This window comes from Protopterus annectens, chromosome 4.part1 (assembly GCF_019279795.1).
Source record: "Protopterus annectens isolate FY-2018-M chromosome 4.part1, PAN1.0, whole genome shotgun sequence".
In the NCBI taxonomy this organism is placed as follows: Eukaryota; Metazoa; Chordata; order Ceratodontiformes; family Protopteridae; genus Protopterus; species Protopterus annectens.
In genome coordinates this window covers 707,267,140-707,284,326 of record NC_056734.1, presented here as the reverse complement: position 1 = coordinate 707,284,326, position 17,187 = coordinate 707,267,140, and positions in this window count along the sequence as shown.

Sequence of the window (17,187 nt, the reverse complement as noted above, 5' to 3'; positions counted from 1 at the left end):
GCTGCATTTTGTTTTTTGACACTTTATTGTTAGCCATGTAAACGTGAAGCTTTTCTCTCCCGGGCCTTCACTGAAAAGGGGCTTTTTTCAGCCCAGTGGACAATCCAGGTAAACAAATGTAAAATAAATAAATAAATTAAACAATTTTATTACTAAAAAAGCAGATATCAATAATTTATGATATTTTGTCAAATCTAAATCCATGGTTATCTTATATTGGTAAGACTAAGTGGGAAGTTTTAATTTCAACTATTTTTTTGGGGGGGTTAGCAATATCAATCATGTTAGACAAAATTACAAGTTCTTTAGCAATCTATCAATACAGTATAAGATATTATACAAGACTTGTTATGCCCCCACAGAGTCAAAGTGGAAAAGCTGATATATTATTTTGTTGGTGGAAATTTCTTTAAGATTAGGGGGTTTCTGGAAGCACACTAATGCATACATTTATTGTTAGGCAGAAACATAACATGTTCTCCAGAAATCATGCTGATGGGCTAGTTAGAAGAGTTTAACAAAGAAGAAGGAAGACAGATAGCACTAGCTACTAGGGTGATCAAAAGACTGATTCTATAAAACTGAAATGCTTCATCACTGCATAATTTCAACATACATAGGTAGCGGTTCTTATAAATATGTGAATTTTCAGTGAGAAACATAATTAATTCACTTTCTGCTATTCTCTTTCTTTCATTTTTCTTTGTCTTTTTATTATTTGGCTGGTATTTAATGTGTTAATTATGACATTGTTCAAAATTTTATGGATATTACACACATTTATTCTAATAAAAATATATATCCACCATTCCCTTTGATTCTTAAACTCATCTACTGTCTATCCCTTGTGATATCAAATGTGTCTTTGCATTGTTTTGGCAACACAAAAAAGAAATTCACACTACTGTTTATTTGAGCCACTCTTAAGTCATAGCTCATACATTATTTATTTATTTATTTTCGTTATTTTTGTTTATCTGGAAAGTCTGACTGGGCCAGAAGCCCATTTTCAGCAGACGCCCAGGGAAAAAAAAACTCCACAGAAATATAAGCAAAATACAATAATTAGATAGTACAATAGTATACATATAATAAGATACAGAATACACATCAACTATACAAAGAAGTATTCAATACAGTTTTCCTGCAGATACAGGTTCAAAAAGAAAAAAACACAAGCATGTCAGTAAAGATCACTGTGTGAGTAAAATAAAATTAGTACTGTGTACATATTAAATAATAGTTATGAACCAATGAAATTTCCTTTATATATATATATATATATATATATATATATATATATATATATATATATATATATATATATATATACAGTGGGTATAAAAAATCTACACACCCCCGTTACAAATGCCAGTTTTTTGTGATATAAAAAAATGAGACCACAATAAATAATTTCAAAACGTTTCCCACCTTTAATGTGACCTATAACTTGTACAATTTAATTGAAAAACAAACAAATCTGTTAAGGGAAAAATATAAAAAATAAAAAAAGTACAATATGCTGATTGCATAAGTGTGCACACCCTTAAACTAATACTTTATTGAAGGACCTTCTGATTTAATTACAGCATTCAGTCTTCTAGGGTAGGAGTCTATCACCATGGCACATCTTGACTTGGCAATATTTGCCCACTCTTCCTTGCAAAAGCGCTCCAAATCTGTCAGATTGCGAGGGCATCTCTTGTGCACAGCCCTCTTCAGGTCACCCCACAAATTTTCTATTGGATTTAGGTCTGGGCTCTGGCTGAGCCATTCCAAAACGTTAATTTTCTTCTGATGAAGCCATTCTTTTGTTGATTTGGATGTATGCTTGGGGTCATTGTCGTGTTGAAAGGTGAAATCCCTCTCCATCTTTAGCTTTCTAGCAGAAGCCTGAAGGTTTTGGGCCAAAAGTGACTGGTATTTGGAACTGTTCATAACTCACTCCACCTTGACTAAAGCCCCATTTCCAGCTGAAGAAAAGCAACCCCAAAGCATGATACTGCCACCACCATGCTTCATCATGGGGATGGTGTTGTTTTGGTGATGCAAAGTGTTGTTTTTGCGCCAAATGTACCTTTTGGAATTGTGGCCAAAAAGTTCAACCTTGGTCTCATCAGACCATAACATATTTTCCCACATGCTTATGGGAGATTTGATGTATTGTTTTGCAAATTTTAGCCAGGCCTGGATGTTTTTCTGTGTATGAAAAGGCTTCTGTCTTGCAACCCTACCCTATAGTCCAGACATATGTTGATACGGGAGATTGGTGTCACATGTAGTATACAACCAGAACTTGCCAGAAATTCCTGCAGCTCCTTCAGTGTTGCTGTAGGTCTCTTAGCAGCCACCCTGACCAGTTTTCGTCTTGTCTTTTTATCAATTTTGGAGGGATGTCCAGTTCATTGCAATGCCACTGTTGTCCCATATTTTCTCTACTTTTTGATGACTGTCTTCACTGTGTTCCATGGTATATCCAATGCTGTGGACATTTTTGGGGGTTGAGGATTAGTTGTAATTTACTTAGATATGTTTTGATATCATTAAAAGCTTGTTAGGCTACTATCTGGAGGTCTGGTAAGGTATCTGCTGAGCAGATTAAAGTCGAATCGTCCACATACTGAACTACTTTAGAGTGTGTTGTGGATGAGGCTAGATCATTAGAGAAGATGGTGAAAAGAAGGGGCCCTAGTATGGATTCTTGGGGGAACTCTGACTGAGACAGGCAGAAGTGGTGAGAGTTCAGATTTCTATCATAGGGAAGTCTTTACTAGGTTTAGTGAGGTAGGAGTATTAAGGAGTTTCTGATGGGCGACAATGTTGACATGTCTATGAAGATTGATGCTGTTTATTGGTTTGAATTTCTGAGTTGGTTGATGGTGTTAAAGAAATTAATTACGACTGTGGTGTGCTGTGTTTTGGTCTGAAACAATGTTGGGAGGGAGAGATAAGGTTGTGAGATAGCAGGTATTGTAGTAATTGAGCGTGTATACATTTTTCCAGAATTTTGACACAGGGTTAAAGGATGGCTATAGCTCTGTAATTGTTTAATTCTGTTGATGTTCCTCCTTTATGCAGAGGGATGATGTAGGAAATTTTCCATAATTTGGGGACATATTGTTCTGCTATAGACCTATTTACCAGAATGGAGATAGGCAGAGTTATGGCATCAGCTGAAAGTTTGAGGTTAGGGAGTTGGTCAGCTGCTAAGGAAAAAGGTTTCAGTTTTTACAGCATTGTGTATATTTTGCCAGTGCAACAACTGTTTTGTTTCAGGAATCTCTTCTTCAGTTTTTATGTTTCTGTTTTTTTTTTCCCTTTAACCCTTACTAACCCCTTCTGCTTACTTTTTAAAGTAGCTTCATTTAAATCATTTCAAAGGTGCATTATTCAGATTAAACGCTCCCATCCATTCAGTATTTCTTTGCCCTTCCCTGTTAATTGCCTGAAACATGGTTCCTTATAATCCTGTACTCTGATAGCTGTCAGTATGATCATTTTAAAGGTTACTGTTCCAGATCTCATAAAAGCATGATCCCTATCTGCTATGCAATCTAGAACTCATATCATCAGCATCTACTTCCTGAATTATGATGTATTATTTTGCCCCTCCTTGTAGGACTGGTTCCTTTTATTCACACCGTCAGCCTTCTAATGAGCTACAGCTAATGCTCCCATCCCTTAGCTTTTTTAATTAGTATTGGAACTGCTGCTCTTCCCTTCTCAGTTATAGATTCGCCTAATTAATACAATAGAAAAATTATTTTCTCACTTATAAATTCTCATTCTTAATATATTAAATTATTTCTTCTATCAGATACCCTGTATACTATATAATCATTGTGCCTTCAGCATGTCACTGAAGGGGATTTCCCTGCACTGCCTCATACTTTTATCCCTGCCATTAGATTGATATATCTCCCAAGGTAGGCCTACACAGAGCTAGAAAATAAACTCAGGTGAATAATCATAAGTAGTTTGCCCAGGCCTCAGAAGAGCTTTGCACCCACAAAATGTGTTCCTCTGAGAACATACACAACAAACTATTTACTGTGTTCACTATTTTTAAGTATATGGAATGCTTTACCGTAGGTATAACGGTGACATTCAGGACCTATTGTCAAGCCTTAGTCTGGTTATCAAGGCAGCTGAAAATATGCTTTTGGATCAGCTTAATTAGCCAGTTATGAAATCTCTACAAAATAAGCACAGCATATCTTTCCACTAAAACCTAAGCTCTACCACTCTGCATAGAAGATAATTCCTTCATTATCACTATACTCTAGGAGTCATATAGAAACATGGTCATCTTGTTCCTGTGGCTCTGAGGGAAGTCTGATATGAAAATAACCTACAATCATGGGCTTGAAACATAGGTTCATAAGTGTGAACTAGGCTAATAGCCCTGGGGCCTTTACAAGCCTAGCCCATAGAAGTGCCCTGGCATTGTGCCGCCCATCGTTAGTTCCCAGTGCCTCTATCAAGTAGAGCCACTGGAGTGATCCCCCGGGGTGAACTTTCTATTTCCCATTCACTCATCAAGATTTCACTTGAAGAGGGCTAGTGAGGTGCTCTGCTTGAAATGTATGGGAAGCCTATTCCAGAGCAAGGGTAGTCTCTGGGTTATGAACCTGTCCCTCCAGCATGTTCTGTTGATTGAGGTTGAGGTCTCTGGAGCATGTGGTGCAGAGGGATTGGGATTTCGTTAGATGTAGTATTTCTAACAGCGCTGGGTCAGACATGGCTTTTTAAGTCAAGCAGAGATCGCCTCTTAGTAGAAGATATGAGACAGAGAATAGCTGGAGTTTTTTGAGTCTGTTCATGTAGGACATGTATTTAAGGCCTAGGATCCTCTTCGTGAGGTACTTTTGTGGCCTCTGCAACTGTTGCAGGTGTCTAGTGAGGTACATGCCAAATGGGGCATTATACTTTATGATTGGTCTAATGAGGGAAGAATAGAGAGAAATTATGATCTCTTTCTTCCTGGATGCAAAACCCTTGGTAATGAGATGTGCCACATAGAAGGACTTTCTGACCACAGTGGCAATGTGGTGGTCAAAGGAGAGGTTGCTGTCAACCGGTGGCCCCAGATCTCTTAAACACCTTCAGAGTTCAATGGGCTCCCATTGATGTGGTATTGAGTGGGAAATGAGTTTTTCCCAAAGGGGATGATGACGCATTTTTGGCATTAAGCTTAAGGCCATGGTTTCAATACCAGTCACTGGTCTCAGTGAGGCCTTTCTGTAGGATGTCTGCATCACTTGGGGAGTTAATAATGGCTCCCAGCTTGCAGTCGTCTGCAAATTTGGTCAGCCAGAATCCAGAATTCTGAGAAGTACATGCCAAACAGGAGAGGACCCAGGGCCGATCCCTGTGGGACTCCACTTGTGACTCATCAGCAGTCTGACTTGGAGTCCACTACTTTCACACTGTGGGCTCTATCTGTGAGCCAATTTGCAACCCACCTAATGATATAGGGGTTGATGCCTAGTTTGCAGAGTTTATTGATAATTCCTGCATGAGGAATGGTATCAAAGGCCCTGGCCAGATCGAAGTAGGCTGTATGAACTGCCTTACCTTCATCCACCTCTCTGGTGACTGACTCAAACAAGTCAACCAGGTTGAGCAGGCATGATCTACCTTTCATAAAACCAAACTGTGTGGGATCTAGAGATTGGAGATTCCCTATATCCTTGTTAATTAGGTCCATGATGATGTGCTCCATAGCCTTACATATCAGACTCATCAGACTAATGGGGTGATAATTTCCAGGGTCTGTAGTCGTTCCTCCTTTATGGAGAGAGAGAGATGACTGTAGCAGTGTGTCATTTGGTAGGGACAAAGCCTGAAGTGAAGCTGTGGGTGAACAGAGCATGCATATGTGGCGCCAGTTCACTTGGTAATTCATGTAGAACACAGTCAGGGATATTGTCGGGTCCCATGGAAGCTGTATTCTTGGCCTTAGACAATGCAGCTTTAACCTGTGCTGCAGTAGTGCTGGGTGCCTGGCATTCTTCTGGTATTAAGATTGGTCCTTGGGGGGAGGGGTAAAGTTGGCATTGAATCTGTCGGCCAGTATGTTGGCAATATCTGTTGGCTCGGTATAGGAGGTACCATTGTGCAGTAACTCAGAGCAAATCTGGGTATTGCCATGGAGATTCTTGATATAACTGTAGAAAGCTTTGTGGCTGTTTTTAGTTTCTGATGCAATTCTGCCTTCATAGCTGGCTTTGGAGGTTTTGATGAGGGAACTCAACTTTTTGTTGAGGCTAATAAGGGAACTTTTCCAGTCTTGGGACTTCACCTTTTTCTGCAACAGTTTCTTCCTTCTGTTGTAGAGTTTATTAATGGCAGGAGACCACCAGACTGGCTTCCTTTTTTGGAGGAGAGCATCCTGGTTCTGTTGGGTATGGCTAATTCCATGCATTTATGTATGTGTTCGTACAGTGCACTGGTGTATGATTTGGCAATAATACATCTATTTTCCATTGGCATGGGTGCTGTGAAGTTAGCCACCTCTGTTTTTAGGAGTCCAAAGTCAGCTTTGGAGAAGTTTTTCATGGTGGATATCTTTGTGGGGTGTGTGATTGAGATGTGGATTTCCATGATGATTAGTTTGTGGTCAGATCTAACCAGGGAGGAATTGACTATTGGTGTAAAGCAATGGCTGCCCATGTCAGTAATAACCAGGTCAAGGATGTTGCTTCCTCTAGTTGGGGTAAGAATGAGCTGGTCCAAGGCATTGGAATTGATGAATTCCAGGAATGGTTGGGCCAGTGCATTGGTGCATGAGTAGTTTTCCCAGCTAATGGAGGGGTAGTTGACATCACCTAGCATGAGAGCATTGGGTTGGATCTTAATAGTTTCCAGGGTGCTTAGGAATGTGGAGTGAGATTCTTGGGACATGGTTAGGGACCTGTAGCAGACTAAGACCTGAATCACCATCTTACCCACTGTTAGTTTTACCTGGAGTATCTCAGATGCGTTATACTGGGCTACTAGTCTGGAGGTGTGCATATCCTTTACGAATATGGAACACCACCGCCTTTGGAGCTTTGGTCCATGTTCTGGGGCTGAAAGGTGTGGAATGAGTTATAGCCTGGTAGTGCAGGGGTGCTTTCTGCTGCTTTAAACCAGGTCTCCATTACAGCACAAGTGTCGATGTTCTCCATCTTGAGGAGTACTTTGAGTGCGTGCATCTTGAGATTTAGACTTCTAACACTGAGCAGCATGACCCTCAGATTGCATTTATTTAAAGCTGTTACAGTGGTAATTTGGTCTTTGGAACACTGCCTAAAAAAAGACACTATAGTGGTGGCAAGAGCCTTAGCCAGTACCCGGAAACCCAGGGGTGACAGATGCAGGCCATCTCTGGCAAAACATCGAGGTCTGTCAGTCATGTCATCCCAAGCAGACAGATACTGGATCCCCCCAGGGCCAGTAGGCTTCATGTAAATTTTTTTAAGCAATCCCACACTCTTCCATGTGGTTCTTAACACTAATCACTTATTGTTTCTACTTTGAGTACATATTTTCTAAGGAAGACAAACTGCTAGCTTTGAATATGTTCCTTTTCTGACACCATACTGTAAAATATTAACTTTTACACAGTCACTCCTCATCAGGGTCAGCCCTCACCAACAGCAGTTCTAATGACCTAATGAACCAATTTTTATTTGTAAATACAGTGTCCATAGTGTTTTCTCTTTTTGTTAATCCCATGGTTCATTTTCAGTTAATTGTCCTCAAGAACATTCCTGCAGTATATGAATCATGCCTTTGACATCTGCTCAAATTTGCAGGTAGACTACATTAACATTAGTGTAATTTCATGATTAGGAATGGTTCATTAAGGCAAACTGGAACTTATATCTAGTTAGCCTAACAATTTGTTTTGTGATAAAAAATCAAGATTACATTACAGTTCCTTACATTCTTTAACTGGTGAGCTGTCAGGCAGTTTGTATTAATTTCCTCCACTTACTGTTCTTTTTACTCTAGTTTCATTTTTGGTTAGTGGAATCACCACCCCAATTTGTTCTTCCTCAGACTATATATAGTACTTATCCTTCAATGGCAAGCAAGGCTTTTAAACCTTCACAGCATCAGTACTGCTCAATACAGATTTATTTTTCACATATTATGTGAATTATACCCATACATAACATTACTGCACATGCACATATTTCATACCTTCTAAATGTTATATGTCTTTCAAATATTCTTTATGAATCATTTGCTTCATATATGGTACACAAACACTAACTGATACCATTTATATTATGCTCTGATATCTTTATTTATGTATTTATTTATACCTTATTTTATAAATTTTATTGATAGTTTTTATATGTCAGTTTTGACATTTTGCAAAATACTTTGGGAAATTTGATTACTTTTTAACATTTATTCATTCATATGTTTTGATTAAATTCAAATTGCCAAGAAAAGTTTCCATTTAGCTTTTTATGGAAATCTTGCAATAATTTTATTCTGCTATTTATGCCTATTAAAATAAGTAATATGCCTTTCAGGTCTCCATGTTGCTTATGAGGTCATATTAATAGGTTGCATGCGCTCTGTTTACAGTTCTGAAGAACTCCATGTTATGTTATTAGTATTTCACCTTGTTGCTTTCTGTAACTGGCGGCTGCTTTGTTGTGCCCTGTTGAGTTTATCTGTATTGTGTAGTTTCGTTTGATTATCAGTCCTGTTTCTGGACTCTTGTCATGCTGTTTTTATAGCTACCTATATCCTAAAACCTGCAAAATCATCTCATTTAGATTGTAAATAAGCAGGACACCACCATGTTCAGTTCATTTATAATATGCCTGTCCTCTAGTTGTTCAAAAAGTTATCTTTTATCCTGAATGCCAAATTTGTCAAGGACTTATTTTACCCTTAAACGTGACTCTCTTCATCTTTGTTCTTCTTTTTACCATAGTATAATACTACTAAACATAACAAAAAGGTGAGTCAGATATGTAAAACTGAATAAATAAATAAATAATGAAATGGACCACATCACAAAAAAGTACAGTAGATACCAACAATAAATACTGAGGCCTTCCATCTCTATTTTATTTAGCTTTTATTAAAACAAAGTTGGCACTAAAAAGTTACATCTACTTAAAAAAAGTGTTTGATCACATGATCAAAGTTTAACCAATAAAGGTACAGTTGCAAACAAATATATATAAGTAAATCACTTTAAAGCATACACTGAAACCTATTTCATTGTTGAGATATTAAGATATCAAAAGCATAACTAAGGGAATTGGAAATCTATTACAACCATGTAATAGGAAATATATATGAAAAAATAAGTAAAATATGTTTTAAAATGGATAGCCCTAGGTGTGTGCATCAAGTGCACAAAAAATTAATAAACAAAAATAGAAAAATAGAAAGAAAGTATGAAATACAAATATAAGCCAGGTGTCCAAATCATTATTTTAAGGGTCTTAATTTAAGTAGACATTTTATGTTATTGTGATAATTCGTACTAAACAGGTGATCATCTTTCAGTGTTAGCTGCTTATTTAATTCTACATCTTCCAAGAAGCTACTATGATCACCTCTGCTGTATTCAATCAATTCAAGATCAATCACAAAGGGCCATTTGAAATAAAGTTAAGAAAAGCCTCTAATTGAAAAACCCCAGGCCCAGATGCAGTACCTAACTTCTGGCTAAATGTATTAACATCTTTACACAAAAGATTTAACCGTGAGTAAGAACTATTTATATGCACACCCCAAACAGACACCGACCTGGCTAACAACAGGAAAAACAATGCTCCTACGTAAGAGTGAACTGCAAGCTACCCTAAAAATTATAGACCAATAACTTGCCTTCCAACAACGTATAAACTATACACAGGAATTGATGCCGACAGAGTTTATAGTCATTTAGAAGAAAACTCAATTATGGCAGTAGAGCAAAAGGGCAATAAAAGAAAGTCATATGGAACAAAGGATCATCTTTTGTTAAATAAACTCATAGTGGAGAACCGCAAAAAAGGGAAGAATCTAAGTATGGCATGGATTGACTACAAAATAGCATTTGATAGTATCCCACATTCATGGATAAAAGAGTGCTTAAAAATGTATAAGATACATCCTATACTAATCAACTACATTACAGTAACCATGAAACAATGGTAGACCATTTTGCAATTAAGCCATGATAAAGGACAAATTATGATCACAGGGATAAAAATTCAAAGGGGGATATTCCAGGGTGACTCTCTGTCACTACTGCTATTCTGCCTTGCCCTTAACCCATTAAGCTGTCTACGTAACAGCTTAGGGCATGGCTATAACTTAGTTCCTAGAAAACAACAAAGTCTAAAGACTTATCATCTTCTCTTTGTTGATGATTTAAAACTGTACAGCTCATTAGATGAGGAACTGAAAGCACAGCTGCAGGTTTTCAAAAGTTTCTCAGATGATATAAGAATGTCATTTGGTCTTGATAAATGTGCAAACACAACCTTTAAAGCAGGAAAACACCAGTTTGGGACAAGAATGTGATATAAAAGAACTTGAGCAAGAGGGAGTGTATAAATATTTGAAAATTGATGAAGGATCAGCAATAGAACATGAGCAAATGTGAATAAAACTTAGTAAGGAATATTTCAGAAGACTTAAATTAATCCTGAAAACAGTGTTAACATCTAGGAACAAAATCCAAGCTATAAACCAATTTGCTCTTCCTATTCTAACTTACAGGTTTGGAGTGATTGACTGACCCCAAAACGTGTTGGATAGATTAGACAGGATGCTTCATGCTCACGAAATGATTTATAAAAATCAGTGTATACCAAGATTATATATTCTCCATTCTGAAGGCAGGATGGGCCACCTTGAAATTGATTACATGTATAGATCTGCAATTGTGGGACTCCACACATATCTAATGACCTCACAAGACCCAAACATAGTGAAAGTTTTGAAACATGAGAATAAATCTAAGATGACTTCTCTGCTTAATTTAGCATATCGGCATCAAGCAACAATGGAAATCAAATCAGAAGTAGATAAAAATCAGGCAGCAACTGACTGTGACAAAAAAAACAAAAGAGAGAATATAAGATGAAGGACCAGATAAGAAGACAAGAAATGTGGAAAACACATAAATATAGTTGTAAGTATAGAAAACTTCTGGAAGATCCTAATGTAGTTCAGGAATAAACACAGGAATGGTTAAGGATAGGCAAATTCAAGCCAAGAGATGAAAGGTTAATACTGGCAGCACAAGATAGTGGGCTATGAACATGTTGGTTTATAAAGTCCATTGAACATGTGGGAGAAACAGACAAATGTAGGTTTTGCAAAACAGAATTGGAAACAGTTGGACAACTCGTTGCTAGTTGCGACATACTAATGGCAGAACAACTGTATACTGAAAGGCATAATAATGTGGCAAGACTGTTACACTGGGGATTGTGCAAACATGATGGTATTGAAGTGGCTGAAAAACACTGGGGGCATGAACCACAAAGCATCATAGAAAATGATGAAGTCTACATCACATGGGATCCTCCATTACCAAAAGTTCAAAAGATAGATGGTAGAAAACCAGCTATAGTGGTCCAAGAAAAACAGACAAAAGTAGCATTGATCATAGAAATCACTACACCCAGTCCCAGTGACTACAGTGTTCTGTGTACAGAGAGACACAAAGTTATAAAATATCAGGATTTGCAGGCAGAAACAAGAGCAATGTGGAAGAAAGATATTCAGATAGTTCCAGTAGTAATAGGAGCAATGGGTCTTATAAAAGAGTCTACAATAGTATTTAGATATGCTACCAATACATGTAATCCATACGAATTGCAGAAGGAGTCATTACTGGGCACATTGTGGGTGTTGTGAAGAGCACTACTGGCTGACATCAAAGAGTGAAACAATACTAATTTCATGAACTTTAATTGTACTTTGACTTAGGAATGGGGTCCATTCCCATCATTGTATTAGAAACTCAAAAGATTTGGAGAAATTAAAAAAGGGAGAGAACATTTTTAAGATTTCCCCATACTTAACTATATTTGAGCAGAGCATTCTTATCACTATGATTCCATTTTGTATGCTGGAACCCATAAGTTTCTTCATATTCTTCTCAGTGTAGAAATTGTCACCAGATATACGCCTTCCCAAATATGTAGCGTCAAGAAACTGACATGCATAATGCACAACTGACTTATATACTTTAACAGGGATGAATTCAAAAGTGGACCCACACTTGTAAATATCCTTACGATTTTGACAATAATTAAAATCAGCTTTACTATTTTTCTTAAATCATATCTCAGAAATTTACTTCATCTATACAGAAATGCTGGATAGTTTCTTACTCTTTTAAAACTTTTCTGATTACCTATAATAATTTTCCTGTTTTCCTTTATAAACTTCTTGAAAGCCTCTGAATTCTTAAAAACCTAATGGAACCTACAAATGTTTCATGTGCAACTTATTTTAAGTACACAAATATGGGTCCACTCTTAATTTTATTCCACTTAAACAGTTTGAAGTACACCGCATTATTTTTGTTTTTGTTTGTTTTTTTTTAATAGACAGTTTAGAGAGCATTGTGTTATTTAACAAACTACATAAGATATATAGGAGAAAATTATGTGTTGTATTTTTAATAATGTCAAAGAAAAGGTGGTCAAGCCTTTTTGCTTCTTCTTAATTGCTAATCAAAATAAATGGAGCTGGACGTGTGGTGCCATCAATTGTTCTGTAGCTATGAAAGTAATGTGTAATTACTAAAGAAATTCAGAGAATCCCCTAAGGGTCTTGTGCACCTATATCCTGTATCCCTATTTCTAACACTTGTTTTCAAGAGAAAAAAAAAGTATCTCCTATAGCCCGTACTTTATGGCCATTATGGCATTTTTTCAGGAGTCCTCTCTCCCATAACCCCTAGTGTGGCCATGCAGTGTACCCACACTCTTCTTCCTTCTATAGCTAACTCTGACACCTCTGTTTTTCTGTTACAGAGTAAAGGGGCTAGTCAGAGGTACTACAGCCTGGTTTATACAAAATCACTATATATTCAATTTCAGTATCACTGTACCAAGGATTGCCACTACAGTGCTCATAATTTTAACATTATCCTTAGTAAAGCAATACGAATGATTTAGTAATGTAAGTTATTTACTGTTATTGTTGATTCTGGCACAATGTATTGTACCTATAGATACTGAATAAGTAATACCCATGAACCAAACTGAACAAATAACAAGAGCAGGAATAGTTTTACAAGGAATGTAAAACAGTAGCTATGAGTTTGTTTCACATATATAAAGCACAGCAGAGGCTGAAACTATTGATTTTACCAGCTTGATATCAAGTGATGACTAAATCATAGAATCCTTATTAAAAGAAAGCATGCTATAACATCTGACAGCTAGTGGGGTACAGGATACAGGGCAACATGAGTTCACAGCAATAAGAAAATCAAAATTTTCATTGCATCTTATTTTTATGCTGTTAACAAGACAATTATTTTTTCTGTCTGATGATAAAATGTATCACTATAACCCAAGCTGTTCACAATAAGAGATGCAATGATAATTCAATACAATATTTGTCTATTACGCTTTAAAGTTACGAAGTGTAATAATAGAAATGTGCGCATCAAAACTGACTGTAATTATTGGTACCATACAAAAAACATTTCTGCCTTATAAACTTAAACAAATAAACAATGTAGAGAGAACACGCTACTGACTGGACTCTAGACCTACACAGCTGCTCAAATTAGTAAAGCTGTTCTAGTTATAAGAAATCTTTGATTCTACTGGCATAAATCAGCATATAATAACCCCAAAGTGAAATACCAGTTGGGAAATGAAACCATAAAAAACAAAGGTCAGGAAAAATATCTTGAACTGGTAAAAGCCGAAGAATGAATGAACAGGTACGACATGAGAAAAAAATGAGAAAATCTGTAGCCAAATCTGTAGCCAAGGTTTGAGTGATTCTAAAGTATATCCTTCAAAAAGCACACTACAGATATCGATTACATTTTAGTACCATTGGCCAGAGACCTGTGAGGTCACAGCTGAATGGACATGGTCAAATCTGGTGTACATATATGGATAAGTATATCAAGATAGTGAAGAAAACCAAAACAATGCAGGACAAGCAGTAGAATTCATGACATAAATATATTCTCACTTGTGGATAGACAAGAAAAGGTGGAGGCAATAAATGTTTAAAAGAAAATGAAGGCACAATTTGATGGCATGCAGCTTAGGAGACAAGACATAGGAAGCAAAAGGTGTATACCATCAGCAGAAATGAGTTACCAGATACAAACTGAGAAAGCTATATGCAATGGCAATAAGATTCTGAGCTCTATCCTTAGGCTGCAGACTCAAGGAAAAAAGTTATATTACCCCATTACGAGTTCACTCTCAGACTACGGAGGAATGCTGTGGTAATTTCAAGTGACCATACAGAGATAAGGCTATCGAGGCAGTCAAGAAGATAAAGAAGGCCACAATGGTAAGAAAAGAAATGGAGGACAACGAGCACAAGGATTAGGTAGAGGAGCTATATTTATTCTCACTTCAGGCTAATTGTTGAGAGTGAGGACATAGGATATGAGTATACAATCCCTTTGGGGGATGTATGATAGCATGCCATTCATGAGGAAACATGGAGGAAGGATGAGAGGGCATGGCTACAAGACTAAAGGTACAAAGTATTGCCTAGGCATTACAAAGTACGTTTTCATGGAAAAAGAGGTGATAAATGGAAAAGGAAATACAAATGGGTTGCCAACAATAACATCAAAGACCTTCAATAAAGCAGTGAATGGGTGGTGAGCTAACAGATGAGTACAGAAGCAGAAAGCTAAACATACTAGCTAAGAATAAAGAATGGAATAGATAAACTGACTTTTTCTTCCACAGCATGCTTCATTTTCTGTTAAAACAATGACAGACTCATCTATTGATAAATATAACATCTGTAAATATATGTGATAGTATAATACAATATAATAATAAAATGATTTTTTCATCTTTTTGGGTGTAATATTATATAATGCAGAATTATATAACATTTCTAAAGTGCTATCTTTGAAAAATAGGTGCATTTAATTTTTGAGATTTGCTTTATACTATTTAGGGTTGTAGGGCAGTCGGATTTTATCCCTGCATTCCTGAAAGCAATAGATATAAGAGAGACAGAGTTAGTCCTTATAATGTCTGAACATAAATATAACTTAATTCTCAGGTTACACAGCCTTAGGAAAAAGGGATTACTTAATTTTGCAAATCATCTCAGCCTCTCCATTTCTCTGATGTTGCGCATTTCTCATTATGAACATTCATTCATAAAAATGTCAACTCTAAGTACTTAAGGTGAGATTCCAAAAGAGTTGCTCTCAGTGTAAGTCTTCCCTGATTCTGAAAGGCTTGGTGTAAGTGTAAGTGACTTATACCTGGTGCCAGATTCCATAAGACCTGCTCTCAGTTTAAGTGGTCATTTACACTGAGAGCAAATTTTCAAGCACATGTACACACACACACACACACACACACACACACACACACACACACACACACACACACACACACACACACACACACACACACACACACAAATTGCATTTACTCCTATAGTAAATGTACATCATCATCAATTTTCCAATCTGTATTCTTCAAAATATGAGAGGAAACAAGTGACCCGGGTAAAAACCCACAGAGACATATGAGAAGAATTTAGAACTAGCACAGACGGTATGTTGAGGAGGAAATTAATGGGTGATCTAAGTGCTCAGAGGGAGCATTGCTAACTGCTGTAGCATAGGGGTGCCACCAGTGACAACTATAATATAAGTTATTATCCTAAACACACCACCATAGAAACCAATGGCATTCTTCCAAACAGCATGAAAACTACCTCCCTACTGAATATACCTAATGTAGTATAACATTTGGGATAACATCCAGACAGCATAAGAAAACTATTTTCCATCAAGGAAAAGGCATATTCCCCTTCCCTGAGAACTGTACTATCTTGCACAGCTGTTGACCATCTGCTTAGTCAATCAAATTGTGTTGACTAAGCAGATGTCAACTTAACTCATGTTTCATCATGTTCCTTGCTCCAAATAGATCGGTGCAATACATTCTGTTTAAGATTCTTAATGCTGAAGCATAAATCACCAAATTCTTTCATTGATTCATGTTTTATTGAACATAAAGGATTGGAGTTAGTATGAGATCACTGATATTGAGGATAATCGTGGTTTCCCTTTTTAAAATGTTCAGAACTAGTATATATAACTAGCAGATGATGTAGGGGGCGTTGACCCCCTGCAAAAAACTGTTTTGTTGTGTTTTATCATTTACAGCTCTTTCCGCAGTTTATTAAATGGATCTGCCTTTTTGTGATTTGGCATTTTTACCATTTAAGTAATGATAACATGCGCTATATATATATATATATATATATATATATATATATATATATATTTGCATAAATAGATGTTTCAGAACCTAATATTGCCTGCCAGCTGTTTTCGCTCTACAATCATAACTATCTTCTCTATGGGTTGACTTGTAATGTTCAGAATAGTCAGTTACCCTTGGCTCAGCCTGATGACTGGACAGGCTACTTTATGGATGCACATGAACTTTGTGTAAGCCTCATTACAATAAGCTTACCCATTTACAGAGGCAGTGTGGAGTTTTTTATGTGACCTATCACTCCATCAGTGATGGGGGTAATGTTGGAATTGCACAGTGGATAGCCACTGAATTTGGCATACTATTGGGTTGGAAGCTAACTGATGTTACACATAGTATTGTGTATGATTTCAAGCAGCCCCACCAAGTTAGGACATAACAAAAACAAGTTCCAGTGCACTAAGAAGGCCTATGTGACACTTCTGGGTTGCTCTGCATTGCATTTTCCCTTTCTCCTTCCCAATCCTCAGATGGCCATAGCTGTCCCAGTCCCTGGTGGCAATACTGGGTATACTTAAGGAAGAAGCAGTTACAACAACACTGAGCACCTGTTGATCAGCTGGACTGATATGCAAAGGGGGATACAGTAAAAAAAGACTCACTATAATGCAGTGAGAAAATTATGTGTCTTACCATATTCTATGAATAGCATTTAGAATATAAGGAAAGTACTTGAAGTATGTCAGGTTTTTGACCT